At 36.6% G+C, this 26,427-nt stretch overlaps 1 pseudogene; it reads left to right on the plus strand.

The window, feature by feature from the left end:
- The first annotated feature begins 5,209 nt into the window (after window positions 1-5,209).
- Window positions 5,210-6,069, plus strand: LOC100657137 (enolase-phosphatase E1-like; annotated as a pseudogene).
- Window positions 6,070-26,427: the final 20,358 nt, after the last annotated feature.

A 26,427-nucleotide genomic window follows, 5' to 3' on the forward strand; every position in this document is an offset into this window, starting at 1 on the left:
GACTTTATGTTTTTCTTCTTTATTTTGATGAGTAGGTATGTTAACTTCTTTTTGGGTACCTTGAAATTTACCTGAATCTACCTAGGTTTGAACTAGTCTATTTATTACTTGGTATCACCTTGCCTTTTTCTTCATTAGAAAGTTCTGTACCTACGCCATTTATTCCCTCTTTTATTGTTCTGATGTTGTTGTCATTTACAGATTAACCTCTCTGATTCCCTGTTGAAATTCTTTTGGCTTTAGATAACCCTTCAGAGTTCATATCCTAGGTTTGTATCTGGCTGGTACAATCTTGCATACTAGACTCAGGCTGTGGTCTGATGTTGTTTGTTCTCAGACTGAAAGACTGCTTTAATAATTCTTGTAAGTTTTTTTTTTTCCCCTTAATTTTTGTTTATCTGAAAATGGTCTAATTTCACCATCATATTTGAATGAGAGTTTTGCAGGATATATTATTTTTGCTTGGCAATTTTTTTCTTTCAAGGCTTTATATATATTGTCCCATTGCCTTCTTGCTTGCATGGTTTCTGCTGAATAATTGAGCTTAGTTTTACTGTTTCTCCTCTGTATGTGACTTTTCATTTTTCTTGAGCTGTTCTCAGGATTCTTTCTTTGTCTTTGGTTTTAATGAGTGTGATTATGATATGCCTTGGTGATTTTCTTTTGGATCTATCCTATATGGTGTTCGTTGAGTGTCTTGGATGGTCAGATTTTTCATCTTTCATGCTATTAGGGAACTTTTTTGTCAGCAATTCCTCAATGATCCTCTCTGTGTTTCCTGTTTTCTCTCCCTGTTCTGGAACTCCAATCAGGCTCAGATTTTTGCTTTTGCTTGTACCCCATGTAATTCTCAGGGTTTCTTCTTTTTTCTGATTTTTCCTCAAACATTATTGTATCCAAGTGTTTGTCTTCAACTCCACTGATCCTGTCTTTCATCATTTCAAACCTGCTGTTCGGCCCTCTATGACAGTGTCCATTTCTGAAGTCTTGTTGTTTATCTTTTGGATTTCCAGTTGTTGTTTTTATATGATTTCTAGTTGTGGGTTTATTTTGGCATTTTGTTCCTGTATTATTTTCCTGAATTCTTCCATTTTTTTGGTCTGTATTTTCCGTGAATTTGTCTGCCTTTTCTGTGAATTTGACTATCTTTTCTCATTTTGTCTGTTTTTTGCTTCAAGTCTTGGTTAGCTCCGAATATTAGAGATTTGAATTCCCTATCAGGTAGTTCTAGTGCCTTTTCTTCTACTGGAACTCATCTGGTGTTTTATTTTGGATGCCTACTGGAATCATCCTGTCCTGTTTTTTTAAATATGTTTTGATATTGTCTGCTGCCTTCAGGACATTTAGTGGTTATTTTCTTCAATAATCAATCAGTAATTGAAGAAAATAACTGCTGAATGTCCTGGAGATTTGTTTTGTTCCGCTTTTTTTGTTTTATTTGGTTATATCTGAGAAGGCATGCTGTGCATTCTTTGTTTTTTGCTTGTCTGTGGGCACTATACTTTTCACCTCCTTGTTCAATGGGCAGCTATGGTGCAGTAGGGTAAATCCAGCTAAAAGGGAGGGGCTGGGATGGGCTGTTTGTGGCATGTACTAGGGCCAACAGAGCAGGCCAGGAATAGTGCAGGGCAGGTTCCAGTGCTTTGTTGCTTGGGGATGTGATATTCAGTGCGCAGTTCAGGTGGCCTGGAAGGAGAGGGGAAGTCATGATGTATGGAGCTAAGATGGGTGTGGGAAAGAGTTGAGAGAGGAGAGAGAAACAGAAGCCAAAAACAAACAAAAAAGTGCAAGGAGCTTGCCTTTGGAGTAGAAAGATGAGGAACCAAGAAATGGAGAAAAACAAAAAGGGGGAAAAAAAGAAAAAGAAAAAAAATGAATAAAAAGTAGAGGAAAAAAAAGCCCCCAGAGATCCCACTAGTGCAGCTACAAACACTGGGGAAGTGGCTCCCAGGTAATGCAGTACAGCCTTGCTAGAAGGGGTAGAGAAGTCACACAGCCCCAGGTATTCAGGAGACAGGAAATGAAGGTAAGCATAAAAAAAGCATAGAGAGGCAAAAAAAAAAAAAAAAAAAAACTGAGAAATGAAGAAAGACGAAAAGGAGAAAAAAAAGAAGGGTTGTTCCCAGGGATTCCACTGGCACGGCCCCACAGTCTGGGTAAGTGGTTTCCAGTCTGTGCTGTGCAGCCCAGCCAGAAAAAAAAAGAAGGGGCTCCTAAATTGTGAAAATAAAAAGAAAACAAACAAACAAAACAAAGCAAATTGGGAAGAATGACAGAAAAAAGAAAACCTTGGGATCTCACCAACTTGGCAGCAAGGGCCAGGGAAGCAGTTCCCCAGTTGAGTGGCACTTCACAGCCTTTCAGGAAGAAGCAAAGATGGTACATGGAGCCAAATGTTTGAGAGAAAAGAAGTGGAGGTGGTAAGAGGCACAGAAGAAACCAAAAGAAGTGGAAAAAAGCAATACCAGCAACAAACAAATGGCACTTCAGGAGCTGGCCAGTGTGGGCAGGGCAAATCTAAGCAGCAATGGGCCAAAACCAAGTGCCTCCCAGCCAAAGTACTGTGGCCTCCAGGAAGTAGAGGAGGTTGAGCAGCAGGGGGGAGAAGAATGGGTATATTGCTGGCTACCAGGTGCTCTGTGTCCTGCTGGGAGCTCCTTGAATCTGTTTTTCTGTACTCCCTGCCTGCCAGTCTTTGATGTGGGCAAGGCAAATCTAAGCAGCATGGACCCTGCACTTCCTGGCCAGCCAAGCGACTGAAGCAAGCTATGAAATGGAGGAGGTCGAGCAGAGGGGAGAAGGATGGGGGAGGGAAAGTGTATATCACAGGTTATTGGGTGTTCAGTCTCCTGCTGGGAGCTCCGTGAAACTGCTTTCCTTAATTCACTGTCCACCAATCTCCGACAGGAGTCCAAGATAGTGAATCCATGCTGCCTTAGCTGATAGGGGACCTCCACACGTATTTCTACTCACTCTCTGTTCTCTGTCAGTTTCTTATTCCATTTTGTGCTTGGCTGAGTTCTTTATCTCTTCATTTGATGTTTAGGGTTCCAGGATTGATGCTTGTCTCCATTTTACTTAGTTTTTTGAGTCTTTGCTGTGGAAGGGTGGCGTTGTGCTTCTGTCTATAGTGCCATGTTGGCCAAAGTCTGGATCATTTAGCATTATCATTGACCATCTATCCACCACCTCTCTTTTAATCCATCTATATAGTAGATGCTTATTAGTGAAGAATAATGAATGAAATTATAAGTTATAATTAGACACTGGGAAGAGGCGGTGTTTAAAGAAGAACTTACTGTTTAATAGTATAAGAAATTACCTTACCTACCCAACGTAATTTGAGAAGTCTTGGTGTGTGGGTGTGTATAGTCTCTGACTAAAATTATCTCCTCTTCCATCTTATAACTAATATTAAGCAAGATAATGTGTTCATTTGTATAATGTCTCAAGCATTATGCTTATTAATCTCTTCATACCCACACAAATATCTGTGCATAATTATATTGTGCCTATTATATGCATGTGCTATCATCTACTGCAAATTCAAATAATATAGCAGGTGCTTTAACATTATTATTATTATTTTTTTACTCCTCACCAAAAACCATGGAGATTTTATTTATTTTACCCACTTTACAAGCGGGGGAACTGAGGTACAAGAAATACTGCCAATAATGAGATCAGAGTACTTGGATCTTCAGTCAAACTCCCTAGCTCTAAGACCAAAGCTCTTTCAATTTCAATCCCTTAAATATTACCATTAGAAATTTATTCCTTTCAGCTAAAATTACAACATTTAAAACAGAAGTAAAACATTAAGATTTCACATGTGCCATTTTTTATGCCATTATTTTGGGTTCGAATTCTGGTTTGTGGATGATTTAAGAGGTAATAACGGAAAAAGTTAAGAAATTTCTATGTCTAGAATCTCCTGAGGGTTCTTAAGTATTCTGTGAGCAAAAGACAGCATTGCCCAGTAGAATGGAAGGAAGAGGAGTATGAAATGGAAGTATGGTGTCTCCTACTTGACAGTTTTAACTAGAGTTAAGCAGTAATGTGGAAGTTGGTGTAATAAAAGAAGATCACGATCAGGGAAGGGGGAGAGAGTTACCAAATGGTTACCATACCAAAATAATTGAGGTGACTATTCTAATGTGGGGCCCTGGTGGCATAATGGTTAAGAGCTTGGATGCTAATGAAAAGGTCGGCAGTTCAAATCCATCAGCCTCTCCTATGGGGCAGTTCTACTCTGTCCTTTGGGGTAGCTGTGAGTCAGAATCGACTTGACAGCAATGGTTTTGGTTTGGTTTATTCTCATATAGAGTATCCTGATAATATGCATTTCCAAATACTTTTTTAGTTAGCTTAAAGATCTTTCCTGGTGTTCCCCAATTCAGGAAGATAGAATTTCTAATTAATGCATTGGCTTTCCCAGAAGTGTTAATTAAATAAAGTTCACTCCATAGTTGGATGCATCTCTGTATGACATTTCCTCTGCTACCTGCATCAGCTTTCTCCTCCTTACTTGAAAGATTGCCTCTTACTCATATACTTTTTAAAAAAGTGTACACTTAATTAATATGGTTTGTTCATTCAGAAAAAAATATGCATTATTATGTAAGCCCAAATGGGTCCCAAAATTCTACAGTGGTCCTGGGTGTCTAAGAGTTTCAGAAGCACTCGGCTGCCATCCTCCCTACCCTGCCACTTAATCCCTATAATGCTCCCATTGGAATGACATTGCAGTGGAAAACAATAAATGATTACACTGTTATACAGTATTTAGGCTTCGGGTGTCAACCACACTAACAGTAAAACTTTTCATGAAATGTTATATTTGTTAACTCTTTGGGACTCTTTGGTTTTCCACTATAATTAATAACTCACCCTTTAAGGGAATTCATACTGAAATGAAAATTACCTCATGCGTAATTAAAAAACATATCAGAGACTATGAAAAAAAGGCTATTATAATACCTAATAAGTGGCTTACCTGCAAACTCTGGTACACAATTCTAAATAAACACAAAAAAGTCCTAAACTGAACCACCACAGGCATGCCAGCGAGGCGGTTTGGCAGGCCTGCCTTAACCTATCGGTTGGAACCAGAAGCAACGTAGTCAGGAAAACCAGGACCCAGCATGGCCTCTTCTGACGAGGGGAGGAGAGGAGTAAGCCTGGTCAAATTACTGACACTTGATTTCTTTACATCAAAGAAAACATTAAAGTGTATCTGCAGAAACATTGGGAAGAAGAAGAATGCCAGCAGGATGTCAGTCTCTTGAGGAAACAGCTGAAAAGGATTCCCACCGGGCTGGGGCTGTTCCTATCCCTGCAGCACCTAGGAATGGGACAGACAATCTACAATTGATGATCCAGGCTGTGGTCGACACTGTGTGTTCGCAGATGTCTTTGGACCAAAAGACCAAGGGCCAGGTGTAGAGTGGCATTCACAGCTAGAGGCATGATAGCAGAGTTCTTTGAAGATGTAGTTCCAGCAGTCAGGAAATGGAAAGAGGCTGGAATGAAGGCGTATATCTATTTTTTGGTAAGTATAGAGACACAGAAACTATTATTTGGGCATTCCACAGAGGGTGTTATTTTTGAGATTTTTGATGGTCACCTTGATACCAAGATTGGACACAGAGTGGAGACTGAGAGTTATGGGAAGATTGCAAACAGCGCCGATTGCTTAACCCACATCCTGTTTCTGACAGACGTTACTGTAGAGGTCAGTGCTGCCGAGGAAGTGGACATGCAAGTAGCTGTGGTGGTGGTGAGGCTGGGAAATGTGGGACTAACTGATAACGAAAAGACTTAACTACAGCCTCATCACATCCTTCAGCAAGCTCTACCTGCCTGCCTCAACCTACAGGAGTCAAAAGAAGACCAAACTCTTCCTCAGAGTCATCCCTGTAGTCTAGTTTTATTCTAATGGTAAAAGTATCTTACTTAAAAAATACATATGTACATACACATACGTATTATGCAGATGTATATATGTAATATGTTCAAGTTACCTTCCACAATCATGTAAGTGGGAGAAAAAATACTCAGTTCCATGAAATGAAAGCTTATTTAAAAACATATTACGTGTAGAAATAGTTCGAAGCCACAACTCTAACTCTTATTGAGGGCAAAGTGTAGTCTATAGAAGAAATTACTAAAATATAGATCAAATGTGTTATGTTTATCAGGTCATGTACCAAAATGGAAAGCTAGTTTTGGGAAGTTACTGAAAAACCTTGCTATTTTTAAAAACTGGAAGTATTTCAAAGGCTTATTCCTAATAATAATTCATTGCCCCTGTTTAATTGTGTGTTAGAAGATGACAGCAGTTGCATTTCACGGTATTTGCTTCCCTGTAGACAAAAGACAAAGGTGTTTGCTTCCGCTCCAGAAGAACAAAATTGGGAAAGAAAACTTACTCAAGTCTTAATCGAGCATCTGTTAGTTTAGAAGAAACTTGCTAATGATCATGGCAGCCACAGCAAGCAACTACCTCACCAATGAAAAAGCTAAAATAGAGGTGTGGTTCTTAGTATTTAGCAAAACATTTTGAATCCTGCCAGTTGTTAGCATTAAAGATTTTATACTTGCCTTTCTATTGACTCAGTGGTAATGGGTTTCGTTTTTTTAATTTTTCAACTACTTAGTACAGTTTTAGAATATCCCTATTTACTATTAATAAAAAAAACAAAAATGATTTTACTGAAATCAGTCCATAAGATCAAAAAGAGCTCTAATACGTACTATTTTCCTCTGTAATAGATGTGAGAAGTGTAAGTTTTATAACAGCATTATTTATTCTGGTTCAATTCTAATAGGATTGCATATCAGTTTTGTGTTGTGATTAATAAAAACATTTTTTTCCACTTAAAAAGAAGAAAAGAGAGTCCTACACTGAGAAAATGAACCAAAGCCATGTTAAAATTTGTGATCAGAGCAGAAATGTAGAATGGTAGTTTCAAGAGGAAAATCAGAGATTTTTTTGCTATCAATTAATAGTACACAGTTTTTCTAGAAATAATTCTCAGATGATACTCTTAATTTTAAGTTATAAGAAAGTAAATTATAGAGTTAGGCATCCTATCAGTTTCCAGAAATTACCCTAGTCATCCCTGAGTGACAATGAATTTCTGCCTCAGTTTCCTCAGTGACATAACAAAGACCTACCCTTATTGTTGAACTTAAAAACATTTCAAAATACCTATGAAATACTGTATACTTTGTCTGAAAAATAAGTCTTCCATACATTTTCTCTGAGTCTCATGTACTCTCTTCTAAATTTTGAGCAACAATTTTGTTCATTAAGCCAAGTAATTTTAGAGCTTCTATTAACTATTTTTTGTTTTAGTTTTTTAACATTCCAGAAGCTTTTGTTGTAAAAACAAGACAAATTTGAGTATCCTAATCGTTATCTAATTATCTAGAAATTTATCAAGCTTTTTTTTTTTAGTTGTATTGAGATAATCCTAAAATATTATGGCAAAACAGTGTTAAAAACAATTTGAAAACATGTTTTAAATATACAAAGTGATATTTTTAGATGAACATCTGATTAAGGCAAAAAGTTAAACATAGGACTACCATCTGACCTAGCAGGAGATACACAGCATTAGGTGTCTTCCTAAGAGAAGTGAAAATGTATGTCCACACAAAGACTTGTGCATGAATGTTTATAGCAACATTATTCATAATCACCAAAAACTGGAAACAACCTACATGGCCATCAAGTGGTGACTGGATAGATAAAATACAGCATATGCATATAATGGGATACTACTCAGTAATAAAAAGAAATGGACCACTGACACATGTATCATGGATGAATGTTGAAAACATTATACTAAAGAAGAAAGACACAAGAGACCACATATCATATGAGTCTATCTACATGAAATAACCATAAAAAACAAATATAAATACAGAAAGCAGATTAATGGTGCTTGGGATGGGAACAAGGAGTCACTGTAAATGAGCATGAGGGACTTTAATGGGGGAATGAAATGTTCTAAAACTGAGTTATGGCAATGGTTGAACCACTCAGTAAAGTTACTAAAAATCATTGACTGGTATGCTTGAAATGGGTGAATTTTATTATATGTAGAATATACCTCAATGAAGTCATTTAAAAAATCTGATCAATTGCTCTTACTAAGTCTCAGAACAGTTTAAACTCTTCCAAGTGACTACTGCCTTTCCAGCTTTGTTCCAGGCTTCCCCTCCAAACTCTTTTCTTTAGTATGTGCTGCTCTTTAGCAACTGGGCCTTCTGAAGAGCTACTCTCTCCCCTTGGTATCCTCTTGTCACTCCCATTTCCCTCACCAATTATTCTTGCTTTGCTCAAATCTTAGGTCTCAGCTTGGATGTTCTTTTCTCTTGTGCATTGTTCCAAGACTGCAAATACCTAACACAGTGAGTAAAGAGCCCTGGTGGCACAATGTTTAAGCTGTCTTTGCTAACCTAAAGGTTAGCAGTTCAAACTCACCCCGTGGCTCCACGGCAGAAAGACTTGGTGATCTGCTTCTGTAAAGACTACAGCATAGAAAACCTTATGGGGCAGTTCTACTCTGTCACATGGGGTCACTATGAGTCCAGAATCGACTCAACGGCACTCAACAACAAAACAATACAGTGATTAGAGCACAAGAGCTACTGAGCAAATATTTGCTAATCAAATGAATGACTGTGTATATGAATAGATAGGTCATTTTAAAAGGACATTTAGTAAATAAAATCACTTTGATGATGTAGACTTATATATCATGTTTGAATGCATAAATTTGAAATTCTATATGGTAGATGCTTTCATAAATTGCTCTTATTTCAGCCAACAATTTCTTTCAGAAAGAAATTGTACAGTATCTATTTATGTACGATATCTATTAACTATCAGTACATGATATTTTCTTTGCATCATTTTTAGCAGATCTTCTTGTGGGGAAGAAGTCATCAGACTGATAAAGCTTTCCTTTGCACCTCATGACTTAAGACTATTGTCTAACTGTGTACTAAAAAGCAGTATAACTTAAAACACAAGCTGAGCGGTTGCTTTAGACCTTATGACCTAGCCCCTGAAGTCACAGGTACCATTAACTCAATGAGTAGAAAGGTAGTATACACTAGGATTTATAGGAAATAAATAAGGCGTCCATTTAATTTGTCAAAAAGAATATCTCTTTATACTTCAGATGAAATATGGGGCTAACAGAAAAGTGGAGACAGTAAAGCAAAAGGAAAATTGTCTTCTTACTCCAAAGCTGAATTCTTCATTTCTTTATCTTATTCAGATTGGATGAACGTTTCATGTTGAAGTTAGTTTCGAATCCCGAAAGCCTTGACCGATGGTCACATTATGTGAACTTTAAATTGTGGAATTCCTCTGCATTGAACTGTAGATCCTCATGCTTTCTCGTTTTACTTACACACTGTCCATGCTTTCACACTGTCTTTATCCTTTTTGTTGTTGTTGTTAATTGCTATAGAGTCAAATCTGATTCATGGTGTCTGACATAACATTATCCGGTCCTGCATCGTCTTCACAATTGTTGATGTGTTTGAGCCCATTGTTGCAGCTATTGTGTCAATCCATCTCATGAGGTGTTTCCCTCATTTTGCTGACCCTCTACTTTACCAAGCATGGTATCCTTTTCTAGAGATTGGTCTTTACTGGTGATGTATCCAAAGTAAACAAGATGAAGACTAGTCATCCTCATTTCTAAGGAGAATTCTGGCTGTACTTCCTCAGAAACTGACTTGCTCATTCTTCTGACATACAGGGTCTCTATGAGTCGGAATCGACTTGGCAGCGGTGGGTTTTTTATTTTTCTGGCATATTCAGTATTCTTTACCAACACCACAGTTCAAATACATGTTTTTTTCTTTGGTCTTCCTTTTTCATGGTTCAGCTTTCATATGCATATCGAGACCATGGCTTGGGTCAGGTGCACCTTAGCCATCAAAAGGACATCTTTGCTTTTTTAATACTTTAAAGAGGTATTTTGTAGTAGGCTTTCCCAATGCAATACATCGTTTGATTTCTTGATTGCTGCTTCCATAGGCGTGGATTGTTGATCCAAGCAAAAAGAAATTCTACAACTTCAGTTTCTTCACCATATATCATGATGTTGTTTATTGGGCCACTTGAAAGTTTTTTGTTTGTTTTCGTAAAAAGAAAACTAAACGTCTTTATCTTGAAGCAATGTCATCTACTCCTCAAACTTCAGTTCTATCTGTGTAGACCTGTGATTGTGAGGGGATCTAGGTTAGACTAATTGAAACACCAGATCTTTGTATTTAACATCCTTCATTGTATGCCAACTGGAAGTCTTATCAGCATCTTAAACTCAAATGTTTAACATTCAACTCCTGGCCTCCATTTAACATCATAAACTCCTCCTTCAGAATTGCATGTCTTAAGTAATGAGACCTCAAGCCATACATTGCTTCTATCAGAAGCCTATGAGTCATTTTTTACATTTCACTCTCAGTTTCCCATCATCTAATTCATTTCTCTGTCCTGTGGATTCTTCACCTAAAATATATAATTAATCCAACCACTCCTTCAATCTCCCAGCACCCCCACTCACTACCATAGTGCAAAATTCTCGGTTTCACTGAGGTTTTTTCTCAGTCTCCTCATAAAAAAAAAAAAAAATTTTTTTTTTTTATGCCACTCATAAATTTATTCTACACACTGGAGCTAAAATAATCCTTTAAAATACAAACCTGTTTACCTCAGATCCTTCCAAGGATCTCTTGTAGTTCTTAAGATATAGGTGGAAAAGTTCTAAACATGGACAAGCAGTATTATTTGACCTGTACCTATCTCGACTATATTTTTCTTCATTAATTTTCCTAACTCCTTTTGCCTGACTAGTGCTTATCTTTTGGTTACAGCTCTTATGTTTTGGGTACAGTCACTTCCTCAGGGAATCACAATTACATTAAATGTTTATGTAATTATTTAAATTGTAAGAACGGGGAAAACAATTCAAGGCTGATCATTAGTGCTTAGCATGTATTTGGCACTCAGGAAGCATTTGTAGATTAAAAAAAGAAATCAGTAGATGGATTCCACCTTTGATGTTGTCCTTCAAAATAACTTCCCCACCACAAGATATTAAATTCCTTTTTTAAAAAACTGCATTAATAATCTCTTAAATATTTAATTACCGTGGTTTTTTTTATATTGTGTAAAGTTAAGAACTGACTTTATTGAATTTTTTTTATTAAACGATTAACAACTATTGCAAAACTGAATTTTTTCTATTTACCCTTCCTTTCTTTATTGTATAAATAAGAGCGGCATCATTCTCACACTACAATTACTGTAGTGTTGGAGTTTTTACTCTTAATTTGTTTTTAGTTTCTGGTGCCATAAGTCATTATTTGGAAAAGTGTAGCTTTATAATATATTCTAATGTCTGCTATGACAGACATATTTGTTTGACAGCTTGTTTTTCAAAATTTTCTAACATATTTATTCTTCCACATAAGTTCTAGTGTTCTAACGCATAATTAAGACAAAATGATGAAATTTTGCTGGATATTGCATTAAATTTATAGTTTAATTTAGAAAAAATACATCTATTTACTAAAATGAGTATTTATGTATGTTATTGTTGATTCTGACACATAGCATCCCCATGTGACAGCGTAGAACTTCTCTACAGGGTTTCCTTGGCTGCAGTCTTTACAGGAGCAGATCGTCAGATCTTTCTCCCGTGAACATACTTGCTGGGCTCGAACTGTCAAACTTGCAGTTGGCAGATGAATGTTTGACCGTTATGTCACCAGGGCTTCTTGTGTTCCTGTACAGAAATATTTTTCTCCATTTATCCAAAAAACCAAACCCTTTGTCATTGAGTCAATTCTGACTCATAGCTACCATATAGCTTCTCATGTTATTTAGTATAACTCTGAAGGTTTATTGGAAACCCTAGTGGCGAAGTGGTTAAGTGCTATGGCTGCTAACCAAAAGGTCAGCAGTTCGAATCCACCAGGCACTCCTTGGAAACTCTATGGAGCAGTTCTACTCTGCCTTATAGGGCTGCTATAGGGTCGCTAAGAGTCGGAATCGATTCTATGGCAAAGGGTTTGTTTTTGGTTTATTCTTATAAGTCTCATGGATTTCTTTTTAAAATTATTATTATAACTGTTTGGTGAAAATATACACAGCAAAGCATATACCAATTCAATAATTTCTACATGTACAATTCAGTGACATAGATTATATTCTTTAACATGTATAATCTTTCTTGCTATTCTTTTACAAATTATTCTACCACCATTAGGATAAACTCACTACCCCCTAAGAGTCTCATCTAAATATTTGAGCTGCTGTTGTTAATATGATTCCATATACTGGTATACTTCATTTCCACTGTGCTTTGCTTCATTGTGCTTCACAGATAATGTGCTTTTTACCAACTGAAGTTTTGTGGCAATCCTACGTTGATCAAGTCTATCGGCACCATTTTTCTAACAGCACGTGCTCACTTCTTATCTCTGTGTCACATTTTGGTAATTCTCACAATATTGCAAATTTTTCATTATTATTATGCCTGTTATGGTGATCTGTGATCTTTGATGTTACTATTTGATGTTACTATTGTAATTGTTTTGGGGCGAACTTAATAAATGTTATGTGTGTATGTTCTGACTGTTCCACCATTCCCCTATCTCTCTCCCTCTCCTTGGGCCTCCCTATTCCCTGGGACATGACAGTATTGAAATTAGGCCAATTAATAACCATACAATGACCTCCTAGTGCTCAAGTGAAAGGAAGAGTCACATATCTCTCACTTTAAATTGAAAGCTAAAAATGATTAAGTTTAGTGAGGAAGGCCTGTTGAAAGCCAAGGTAGGCCAAAAGCTAGGCCTCTTGTGCTAAATAGTTAGCCAAGTTGTGAATGCAAAGGAAAAGTTCTTGAAGGAAATAAAAAGTGCTACTCCAGTGAACACACAAATGAAAAGAAACAAAACAGCCTTACTAATGATATGGAGAAAATTTTAGTGCTCCGGATAGAAGATCAAACCAGTCACAACATTCCCTTAAGCTGAAGCCTATCCAGAGCAAGATTCTAACTCTATTCAATTTTATGAAAGCTGAGAGAGGTAAGAAAGCTGCAGAAGAAAAGTTTGAACCTAGCAGAGACTGGTTCCTGAGGTTTAAGGACGGAAACCGTCTCCATGACATAAAAGTGTGAGGTAAAGTAGCAAGTGCTGATGTAGAAACTGCAGTTAGTTCTCCAGAAAGTCTAGCTGAGATAATTGACGAAGGCGACGACATTAAATAACAGGTTTTCAATGTAGACAAAACAGCCTTATATTGCAAGAGGACGTCATCTTGGGTTTTCATAGCTAAAGGAGAAGTCAATGTCTGGCTTCAAAGCTTCAAAGGACAGGTTGACTCTCTTGTTAGGGGCAATACTTTTCATAAGGCTATCACTGCCACAGGTAGTGATTTCGCCAATGGTTATGGATAAAATAAATTGAAAACCTTCTGGAAAGGATAAACCATTCTAGATGCCATTAAGAACATTCGTGATTCATGGGAGGAGGTCAAAATGTCAATATTAACAGAAGTTTGGCAGAAGTTGATTCCAACCCTGATGGATGACTTTGAGGGGTTCAAGACTTCAGTGGAGGAAATAACTACAAATGTGGTGAAAATAGCAAGAGAAGTAGAATTAGAATTGGAGAGTGAAGATATGACTGAATTGCTGTAATCTCATGATAAAAATTTAACGGAAAAAGAGTTGCTTCTTACAGATGAGCAAGGAAGTGGTTTCATGAGATGGAATCTACTCCTGGTGAAGATGTTGTGAACATTGTTGAAATGACAACAAAGGATTTTAAATATTACATAAACTTAGTTGATAGAGCAGTAGTAGGGTTTGAGAAGATTGACTCTAATTTTGAAAGAAGTTGTACTGTGGGTAAAATGCTATCAAACAGCATCATGTGCTACAGAGAAATCTTTCATGAAAGGAAGAGTCAATCAATGCAGGAAACTTCATTGTTATCTTATTTTATGAAATTGTCACTGCCACCCCAACCTTCAGCAACTGCCACCTGATAAGTCAGCAGCTAACAATGTTGAGATCCTCCACCAGCAAAAAGATTATGATTTGCTGAAGGTTTAAATGATGGTTAGGATTTTTTAGCAATAAATATTTTTAATTAAGGTATATACATTGTTTTATAAGACATAATACTACTGCACACTTAATAGAATACAGTATAGTGTAAACAACTTTTATATGCACTGGGAAATCAAAAAATTCATGTTACTCATTTTATTGCAACATTTGCTTTATTGTAATGGTCTGGAATTGTACCCGCAATATCTCTGAGGTATGCCTGTAGATAATTCTTTAAAGGAGCACAGTGCTCAAGGCAGAAATTGTTTACCAGTCAAGCTAAGCTATTGTTTGGCTTAAATGACAGGGACTATTTTTGGTTTAAGGTTTAAAGAATATCTTAGGGTAATAGCTTTGGGGGTTCATCCAGACTCAATGGATCCAGAAAGTCTGGATTTCATGTTTTTTTTTTTTTTAAAGTTCATTCCAAATGTTTTCCATTACAGTCCCTGATTATTGTTATTTAAGACATTTATTGGATTTTGTAAATTCATTTTACAACTGGTGGCCTTACAAACAACTATGACTTCTAATAAATTTTCAATCAACTCTTGGATCATCAGAAAATAATTATCATTTTTCTCACCTCTTACCAATATTTATACCATTTTGTTCTTATATCAGATGAGTGTATTAGCTAATATTTCTGGAAAAATATTACCAGATGATGATAGACAGCAGCTTTAGCTTGGTTCTGATAAAGGCAGGGATTGTTACCCCTTTATCAAACTCCATTTCCTTTTCCTCTAAACTATATTTCCTAGTGTATTTTGAGTAAGGTGGGTCCATACAGTTAAGTTCTGCCCAATGGGATGTACACTACTCCCAAATCTGTTTCCTAAAACCTTCTTAAGTGATCCTCCTTATTCTTTTTCTTTTCCCATCTGGAGTTAGAAATTTCCAAGTCCTAAATAAAAATTTATTTTTTTAGTAGATGTTCATGTTGATTATGGTGTTGGTGAAGAGTATTGAATATACCATTGACTGACAAAAGAATGAACAAATCTGTCTTGGAAGAGGTACAGCCAGAGTTCTCCTTGAAGGCAAGGATGGTGAGACTTCGTCTCACATACTTTGGACATGTTACCAGGAGGAACCAGTCCCTGGAGAAGGACATCGTGCTTGGTAAGGTAGAGGGTAAGCAAAAAAGAGGAAGACCCTCAATGAGATGGATTGACACAGTGGCTGCAACAATGGGGTCAAGCGTAACAATGATCATGAGTATCCACGGCACACGACGGGGCCGTGTTTTGCTCTGTTGTCTATAGGGTCTCTAAGATTCGAAACTGACTCAACAGCACCTAACAACAACAGTAGATGTTGAAGCCAAAAGAAGGAATCTGACTCTTAAGCCGGCACTTAGAGGAGGTCTTCCCAGAACAGCCTGACCAAAAACTCTCATATTGAGTGTTGCTTGTGCAGAGGTAAGGCACTAGTATTTTGGGCTTGTTTGTTACAGTGATTACTGTATTCTGATTATTACACAGATTTTAATGGAAATTACAGTAATTCAAACTCCTAAACATAATCTTGGCTGTTAGTTCAAAATAGATGTGGTTTTTAAAATCATTGTTTAAGTCCTATTTTGTTATTAATTTTATAAATCTAAAACAAATATGAATATTTATTAAATAACTTTGAAATATATCAAGATTATCATATGATATATTTTCAATTTTATGTTTTATAGTGATTTACATTGATAGATTATCCAATGTTCAATCATACTTGGATTCTTAGAATAAAACTTTCCTGGCCATAGTGAATAATTATTCAGTTTGCTAATATTACATTTGGAGTCCCTGGGTGGCACAGATTTGCAGAATAATGCTGTACTACTAGCTGAAAGTTCGGTGATACAAACCCACCCAGAGGTAACTCAAAAAACAGGCCTGGTAAGGGGAAAGGGGTGGCAGGCGCCACGTCTGGCTATGAAGGTGGCGAGAAGTAGCCCCTGAAACAGCCCAAGAAACAGAGCAAAGAAATGGAGGAGGAAGATAAGGCTTTCAAAAAGAAACAAAAAGAAGAGCAGAAGAAACTCGAGGAGCTAAAAGCAAAGGCTGCAGGGAAGGGGCTCCTGCCCAGAGGGGGAATTAAGTAATCTGGCAAAAAATTAATTGTACTTTGTGGCTGAGGTGATGGTGGCTCTTAATTTCATTCCTATTTAAGCACCTGGATTCCCTGCCATAACATCTGTTGCCACCTGTAGTTAGAACGAAGTGTTGTCTTACAGCGTGTTGTACATTTAAGAATAAACTTTCATAAAAAAAAAAAGAAGAAATCATACAATATTTTGTCTCTGTAGTTCTTCTCACTCAATCATTCTATCTTAGCTGTGTGGTCAGAGTAAACTCAATCCGGAATCCTACTACAGTCTCTTCTTCAACCTTTGTTATGTCCTGAAGTGTGTACTACCTGGAATTAAACCAACTCATGAAAAAAAAGAAAGAAACAGGCCTGGTAATCTGCTTCTGAAAGGTCACAGCCTTGAAACCCTTATGGGGCAGTTCTACTCTGCACACATGGGATCATCATGAGTCAGAATCAACTCGAATATAACTAATAACAACAACAAATATCATATTTGGGAATTCCAGTCTTAAATTATCAGTAATACCGAACTATTGTATTTAATTTTTCCTTTTTTTTTTTTAAACCGTATTCTTATAATATTTGCCTGGGGGTTATACTAGTTTTGTTATGCTTTTATACTTCTTCAGAAAAGCAATTTTTTTTTTTTTTTTTTGCAGATCAATTTAAATAGGATAGCAATACTTATTGCTTGAAGGTCTGAAAGAATTTTCCATTAAAATTATCTAGACCAGGGGTCCTTTGCCGGGGTGGTGTGATGGTATGTGAAAACTCAGTTTCTTCCACGGTCACTTTGCTATTCAAAAATTCTACCTCTTCAGTCGATTTTAGACATTTTGTAATTCCTCTGAAAATTGTTCGTTTTATAATTAATATATTTATCTATCAATTCTACTTTTTTTTTCTTTTCCTTCAATTTCTGAATTTATGACCGGAAAGCAAAACAATTCCATTGCCAAGTTCCAATGACGTGTACAGAATTATTAAAAACAACATATTCAAAACGAAATCATGTTTAGACTTTTACTTCTTTTTCCAAAATGAGATAATCATAAATAGTATTTATTTCAACATTTCCCATAACAAGCTGACTCCTGCTCTCCTTTTCTCATCCTTCAGGGTGAGGCAATAATAAACAGAACTTGAAAATTTTCCTAATCACAGTTGGAGGTGAAGACAACTAGGATTACGTTGCACATGAATACGAAAAGATTGGTGTCAACAGCACAGCACCAAATCCAAATGTCAAATGTTCGTCACCTGAGTATATGCCCAGTAAATATTTGCTAAATGAATAAACAAACAGGAGGCAAAAATCACTATTGCCACAATTGTGTGCATCTCTCAGGCTGGTTGAAAATTTAAAAAGAAAGTAGTTTCCAATTTGATAAATTTTGAATTATTTTATAAAGTGAGAAAACATACCTCTCATAGAATATGCAAGTTCTATAACAGAAGATTAGGAGCCCTTGTGGCACAGTGCTTAAGTGCCCAGCTGCTAACCGAAAGGTTGTCAGTTTGAACCTACCAACTGGTCGCAGGAGAAAGGTATAGAAGTCTGCTTCTATAAAGATTTATAGCCTTGGAAACCCTGCTCTGAGGAATAGGGTCTCTATGAGTTAGAATTGACTCAACAGCAATGGATTTTTGGCATAGCAGAAGATTAGTTCAGGTGAAGATAGTCTTCACTCTTTAATTCCCAAGTCTAAGATTTGTTAAATAAGAATCTATTTGCTTCATTTTTTTTTTCCCGTATGGCAAATGTAGTCTACATGTTTATTTTTAAACATAGCTTTTAAAATATCTCCACCCTGAGAAAAATGTAGTATTCTAAGCAATTGGGTATCTTCTTATGGCCTAAGAGAACAAACCCCCCCCCCCAAATTTGAAGTTAATAATCCATTCGTGCAATTCAGAAAGACAAAACATTAAAGGTATCTTGGAAAATTAAATGATTAGAGATATTATCCTGAAGAGTGGAGCACACATCTTCAAAACTTTTTAGCAATACCAGGTTTTTATTCACACCATTTCATCATTTAACCCCCGTCGGGTGAGCGCATGGTGGCAATTTTCTGTAAGACAATGTAGTATTTGTATACAACGAAATCTGTTGTTTCAGCTTTTTTTTTTTTCTTTTTGCCAAGGCAATGCCCTTGCAATACTTCACATATGCATAATGATTCTGATCGCCATCAGAGTGGTGAAAGATAGTGTGGTTCCATGAACGCCCATTGTATTACCTCGTGGTTCTATTCTAACTCCTCTCATTGCTATCGCTTAGCCTAGGAGTAGCAAAGTGTGCCTCTTATTGACAAGGAAGAGAGTACAAAGACTGACTTTTCTCCCAAGCACTCAGCTGAAGTCAGACTACATTACTGTCGTTATGTAGGGGGGCAATCCTCAGTATATAACACAGTCAAAGTGTTCTTGTTCCTTTCTTTCTTTACATAGAAAAACAGTGAGACAATATGATATCCAAATTAATCTCCAATTTTAATATATTGTTCAACAGTGGCAAAATAGCACCTGGATCCTGTCTTCCTAAAAATATATTTGACACATTTCCAGCTGCAGATTTCCTGCTCCCTCTGCCATAAAGGTAAGGCATAACTCTAGTGGCTTCTTGTAAATTTGTGAGTCTATTTATTTCTTTCAAAAACTCTTAAGTTTCCTTAAATGCACAAGTTGTCAAAACATATCTGTAAAAATGATAAGCAATTTAGGAAAGAACAATGAATAGGCTTGGGAAATATATTTACTTTGAAGAGCAGTAATGAGACCACCATACATGAAAGCATATGATCTTGGCTTGAGACAGTGGGTGTTTGTGTAGTGGGTAAAAAAATATTCCCATCTGTATTTATATTGATCATGAATGAAAAGATAATCTTTGAGATTCTTTGTTAGTATTCAATGATACGTAAGTACATCTGATTTCAGACTTCATTAGTGGTACTTGAAAATTAAAACAATTATCATGTGATCATTTTCTTGAGTTTTGTTATGTACGCTGTTGTTGTTAGTGGCTATCAATCGATTCCAACTCAGAGCGACCCCATGTGTGCAGAGTAGAACTGCTCCATAGGGTTTCAAGGCTGTGACCTTTCAGAAGCAGATTGCCAGGCCTGGCTTCCAAGGCACCTCTGGGTGGGTTTGAACCACCAATCTTTCAGCCGGTTTGTCCCACAAAAGGATCTTTCTGGTATACACAGTTTTAAAAATCTTTTCCTCTGTATTTGTTTCCTTACTTCCTTCTAAAGAATTGGAATAAATTTCTACAGAAATTTCTATTTGGATACTTCTTATCAGATACAGTTAGACCATAAAAACCTCATGAGAATTGGCTGGCTAAGTTTGGGGTCTTAAAAGCTTGTGAGCAGCCATGTAAGATACTCCACTGGTCCCACCCTGTCTGGAGCAAGGGAAAATGAAGAAAACCAAAGACACAAGGAAAAGATTAGTCTGAAGGACTAATGGAGCACAACTACCACAGCTTCCACCAGACTGAGTCCAGCACAAACAGATGGTGCCTGGCTACCATCAGTGACTGCTTTAACAGGAATCACAATAGACTATCACAATAGATAGTCCCAGACAGAGCTGGAGAAAAATGTAGAATAAAATTTAAACTCACAAAATAGACCAGGCTTACTGGTCTGTCAGAACTGGAGAAACCCCAAGAGTATGGTCCCTGGACACCCTTTTAACTTAGTACTGAAGTTACTCCTGAGGTTCTTGCTTCAAAGATTAGACAGGCCCGTAAAACGAACGATAATGTGTGTAGCTCAACCATGTATACGAGACTAAATGGGCACACCAGCCCAGGGGCAAGGACAAGAAGGCAGGAGGGGACAGAAAAGCTGGATGAATGGAAATGAGGAACCCAAGGTCGAGAAGGCGAGACGGTTGACATGTTGTAGGATTGGCCACCAACGTCACAAGACAATATGTATATTATTTGTTGAATGAGAAACTAATTTGCTCTGTAAATCTTCATCTAAAACACAATAAAAAAATAAATAAAAATTGTCTTTTCAGCAAATAGTGCTGAATACCATCAAATGTCTCTATGGTAGAAAAGGAATCCCAATCCTTGTCTCACACAATTTTAGCTAGATCATAGACCTACTCATAAAAGGTAAAACTATTATAAATAAATGAATAAATAAAAGAATTGGCTGGCTAAAATAAATCTGAAGTCTCTACAGCAGGAGCTAAAAATTTTGGTTTATTCTAAGTAAGGTTTTTAATTTTTAATTTCACCTTTTAATTAAAAAAACTAAATGTGTTTGGCAGATCATGTTTCCTAATACTTTTTTATCAATAAGTCTGCTCTTCTAAGTTTTGCTTTTGAAAAAGAAGGTCTCATTTTGAACACTTTTTTTCTGTCAGTAAATAGTTTCCAATACAAAGCAAGACACTTTTCTCTCTTTTTGTTGATCTCTCATGTCTGAATTCAAAATATCAGCAGTTAAACTAATGCATGTGGTTACTTAAAAAGACAATTATTATAGAGTAATTTTAGCTGTACAGAAAAGTGGCAAAGAGAGTACAGAGAATTTCCAAATATACTTCATCCAGCTTCCCCTAATGTTGACATCTTACATAATCATGGTAAATTTGTCAAAACTAAGAAATTAACATTAGTACAATGCTATTAACTAAATTACAGACTCTACTTGTATTTCACCAATTTTTCTGCTAAACACTTAGTCACCATATCTTCTTATTCTCCTCTGATCTGGACAGTTTAGGTCTTCTTTAAAAATGGTTTTAAGGGTTTTGAAGAGCACTGATTAGGTATTTTGTAGGATGTCTCAGTATTTGGGTTTATCTGATGTTTTCTCATCATTAGACGGTATTATGGGTTTTGGGGAAGAATACCACAGAAATGAAGTGCCCATAGGCAGGAGGGAAGGGAGAAGATGTGATGTACAGAGCTATGTGGGTGAATGAAAGAAGAGAAAGAACAGAGAGAAACAAAAGCAAAAACATAAAAAAAAGAAAAGTCTCAGTAAACACAAAATATACAAAAAAGAAAAAAATCCACAAAAAGAGAATTCAGTACAGAAGACTAAGAGGAACAAAGATAACGTCAGCATCATAAAAACTCACTACAAGATGACAGCAATAAGCTCACACTTATCAATAATCACACTGAACGTAAATAGCTTAAATGCACCCATCAAGAGACAGAGAGTGACAGAATGGATAAAAAAAACAGTATCCATCAATATACTGTCTACAACAGACATACCTTAGAAAACAAAGGCATTAATATATTAAAAATCAAAGAATGGAAAAAAAATATCAAGCAAACAACCAAAAGAAACAGGAATGGCAATACTAATCTCAGATAAAATAGACTTTAAAGCAAGGTCCACCATAAAAGACAACGAAGAATATTACGTAATGATTAAAGGGACAATCCACGATGAGGATATAACTATTGTTAGCCCAATGACAGGGCTCCAGAATACATCAAACAAAGTCCAACAGCACTGAAAAGAGAAATTGATAGCTCCACAATAATAGTAGGAGACTTCAACACACCACTCTCAGTAAAGGACAGAACATCTGGAAAGAAACTCAACAAAGATACAGGAGATCTAGAGGACACAATAAACCAGCTTGACCTCTTAGACATATATAGAACACCCCACTCAACAGCAGCAAAATACACATTCTTCTCCAACACGCATGGAATGTTCTCCAGAATAGACCACATCTTAGGCCACCAACCCTCAAGAAAATTCAAAACATTGATTAATACAAACCATCTTCTCTGACTGCAACACAGTAAAAGTAGAAATTAATAACAGGGAGAGCGAGGAAAAAAAAATCAAATACAAGGAAACTGAATAACACCTCACTTAAAAACCACTGGGTAATAGAAGAAATCAAAGATGGAATCAAAAAATTCCTAGAATTAGGAAAGGCAGTGCTCAGAGATCAATTTACAGCAATAGAAGCACATATCAAAGAAGAAGAAAGGGACAAAATCAAAATATTAGCTACACAACCCAAACAAATAGAAAACAGCAAAAGAAACACACAGCCACCAAAAGAAAGGAAATTATAAAGATCAGAGCAGAAATAAATGAAATAGAGAAGAGAAAACAATAGAATCAACAAAACCAAAAGTTGGTTCTTTGAAAGGATCAACAAAATCAACAAACCCTTTGGCAAATTTACAAAAGAGAAAAACAGGAGAGGACACAAATAACCCAAATAAGAAATGATATAGAGGACACTACAACAGACCTAACTGAAATAAAAAGGATTGTAACAGAGTACTATGAAAAACTATACTCCAACAAATTTAAAAACCTAGAGGAAATGGACAAATTTCTAGAAACACACCACCTACCTAAACTAACACAAACTGAAGTCAAAAATCTGAACAGACCTATAACAAGAAAAGAGATTGAAAAGGTAATTAAAAGAAAAAAAAAAAAAAAAAAAACTCCCAACAACAACAGCAAAGAGCCCTGGCCCAGATGACTTCCCTGGAGGATTCTACTAAACATTCAGAGAAGAGCTTGCACCAGTAGTACTCAAACTATTTCAGAACATAGAAAAGGAAGGGATACTTCCAAATTCATTCTATGAAGCCAGCATACCTCTGATACCAAAACCAGGCAAAAACCCCATGAAAAATAAATAAATACATAAAACTACAGACCAATCTCTCTCATGAATACAGATACAAAAATTCTTGCCAATAGAATTCAGCATCATATGTATACCACAACCAACTGGGATTCATACTAGGTATATGCAGGGATGGTTCAACATTGGAATATCAATCAAAATAAGCCACCACACAAGTAAAACAAAAGAAAGAATCACATGATCATTTCAATCAGTGCAGAAAAGGAGTTCAATAAAGTCCAAAACCCATTCCTGATAAAAAAAAAACTATCAATAAAATAGGAATAGGAAGAAATTCCTTAACATGATAAAGGACATCTATACAAAACCAGGAAGCCCTGGTGGCGTAGTGGTTAAGTGCTATGGCTGCTAACCAAGAGGTCGGCAGTTTGAATCCGCCAGGCGCTCCTTGGAAACTCTATGGGGCAGTTCTACTCTGTCCTATAGGGTCGTTTTGAGTCGGAATCTACTTGACGGCACTGGGATACAAAACCAAAAGCCAACATCATTCTTAATGGAGAGAGACTGAAAACATTCCTCCTGAGAACAGGAAAAAGACAAGGATGCCCTTTATCACCACTCCTATGTAGCATTGTGCTGGAAGTCCTAGCTAGAGCAATAAGACAAGCAAAAGAAAAAAAGTGTATCCAAATTGGTAAGGAAGAAGTAAAATTATCCCTATTTGCAGATGATATGATGCTATACCTAGAGAACCCAGGAGACTCCACAAGAAAACTACTGGAACTAACAGAAAGCTTCAGCAGAGTAGCAAGATACAAGATAAACATACAAAAATCAGTCAGACATCTGCACACCAATAAAGAGAAGTACGAAAAGGAAATCAGGAAAGTAATATTATTTATAATAGCTCCTGGAAAAAAAAAATACCTAGAAATAAATCTAACCAGGGATATAAAAGAACAATACAAAGAAAACTACAAAACTTTTCTGCAAGAAACCAAAAGAGACCTACATAAATGGAAAACATACCATGCTCATGAATAGGATACTCGTCATTGTAAAATGTCAATTCTACTAGAAAAAAAAAAAGCAATCTACAAATACAATGCAATCCCGATCCAAATACCAACAGCATTCTTTAATGAGATGGAAAAACTAATCATTAGTATTATATGGAAAGGAAAGAAGCCTGGATAAGTAAAGTACTATTGAAGAAGAAGAAGAAAAAAGTAGGAGGACTTGCACTACCTGACCTCAGAACCTACTGTACGCCTACGGTAGTCAAAACAGCCTGGTACTAGTACGACGACAAATACATTGACCAATGGAACAGAATTGAGAACTCAAATGTTAATCCATCCACCTATGGTCACCTGATTTTCTACAAAGGTCCAAAGTCCATTAAATGGGGAAAAGACGGTCCTTTTAACAAATGGTGCTGGCAAAAATGGATGTCCATCTGTAAAAAAGTGAAACAGGACCTATATCTCACACCATATACAAAAACTAATGCCAAATAGATCAAAGACCTGAGTATAAAACCACAAACTATAAAGATCATAGAATTAAAAACAGGTTCAACACTAGAGGCCCTAATACAATGTTAGAGGCCTAAATAGGATACAAAACCATAACTAAAAATACACAACAACAGAAGACGAGCTCGATAACTGGAATCTTTTAAAAATTAAACACTTATACTCATCAAAAGACTTCACCAAGAGAGAAAAAAGAGAGCTAACAGGCGGAGGAAAAAAAATTGGCTATGACAAATCCTACAAAGGTCTAATCTCTAAAATCTATAGGAAAATCCAGCAACTCTACAACAAAAAGATATGGCCATGTTACATACCCCACTGGTCCCACCCTGTCTGGAGCAAGGGAGAATGAAGAAAACCAAAGACACAAGGAAAAGATTAATCCACCAGACTGAGTCCAGCACAACTAGATGGTGCCCAGCTACCGCCATGGACTGTTCTGACATGGATCACATAGAGGATCCTGGACAGAGCTGAAGAAAAATGTGGAACAGAATTCTATCACACAAAAAAAAGACCAGACTTACAGGTCTGACAGAGAAACCCCAAGAGTATGGCCCCTCGACATCCTTTTAACTCATTATTGAACTGACTACTGAGGTTCACCCTTCAGCCAAAGATTAGACAGGCCCATAAAACAAAACAAGACGACGTCGGCACATCAGCCCAGGGGCAAGGACAAGAAGGCAGGAGGGGACCATAAGGCTGGTAACAGGGAACCCAAGTTCAAGAAGGGGAGAGTGTTGACATGTTGTGGGGTTGGCAACCAATGTCAAAAAACAGTATGTGTATTAATTGTTGAATGAGAAAATAATTTGCTCTGTAAAACTTCTTCTAAAGTACATAAAACAATATATTAAAAATAATTTATTAATATTATTATTAAAAAAAAAAAACTGCTGCCATCGAGTCAATTCCAACTCACAGAGACCCTATATGCTAGAGTAGAATTGCCACATAGGGTTTCCAAGGAGCAGCTGGTGGATTCGAACTGAAAACCTCTTGGTTAGCAGTCAAGCTCTTAACCACTGAGCCGCCATTACTTATTTTGTTGGTCCAATTGTTCTAGTGTTGTCTTTTTGGCATGCTTCCATCCTTATTTTGTTGTTGTTTTGGAATTTTTTTTTTTTTTTTTGAGAGGGAGCTTTCCTTACTTTTGGGCACAACAAATGCTCCAAGCTCATTTTACGTATCTCCCATCCCATCCTTTAAATATGTTATTTCTCCAAGAAGCTCTGGCTCTTTTTAATGGAAAATGTTATTTAGAAAAAAAGGATTTCAAGTATTAAAAAAAAAAAAAAAAAGCAAACCTTTTTATTTTAAAACAGTTCGAGATTTACAGAAAAATTGTGAAGATAGTACAAGGAGTTCCTGTATACTCCATACCCTAATTTCCCTATTATTAACATCTTACATTAGTATGGTACAGTCACTATAACTAAGGAACAGATATTCATACATTATTAGGTCAAGTCTATACTTAATTAAGACTTCCTTAGTTTTACCTAATGTACTTTTTCTCTTCCAGGATTCCAGGCAGAGTATCATCATTCCATTTAGCTTCGTGTTTTTTAGGCTTCTGCTTACTCTGTGACAGCTTCTCAGACTTTCCTTGTTTTCGATGACCCTGACAGTTGTGAAGAGTAGTGATCAGGTATTTCGTAGTATTCCCTTTACTGACATTTTTCTCATGATTTCCTCATGGTTAGACCGGGGTTATGTGTTTTGGGGAGGAAGACCATAGAAGGGATGTGTCATTTTCATCATATCATATCAAAGGTATATACAGTCAGTACGACTTATTACTGTTGATGTTGACCTTGATGGTATGGTTTAAGTAGTGTTTTTCAGATGTCTCTAATTTAAAGTTCCTTTTCCCCACCCTTTCCATGCTCTACTCTTTGGAAGAAAGTCACTATAAGCAGCTCACACTTAAGGAGTAGAGAGTTACGCTTCCCCTCTTTCAAGGACAGAGTATCTGCATAATTTAATCAGAATTATCCTGAATGGGGAATTTGCTTATCCTC

The sequence above is a fragment of the Loxodonta africana genome, chromosome 14 (assembly GCF_030014295.1).
Source record: "Loxodonta africana isolate mLoxAfr1 chromosome 14, mLoxAfr1.hap2, whole genome shotgun sequence".
NCBI classification, from domain to species: Eukaryota; Metazoa; Chordata; class Mammalia; order Proboscidea; family Elephantidae; genus Loxodonta; species Loxodonta africana.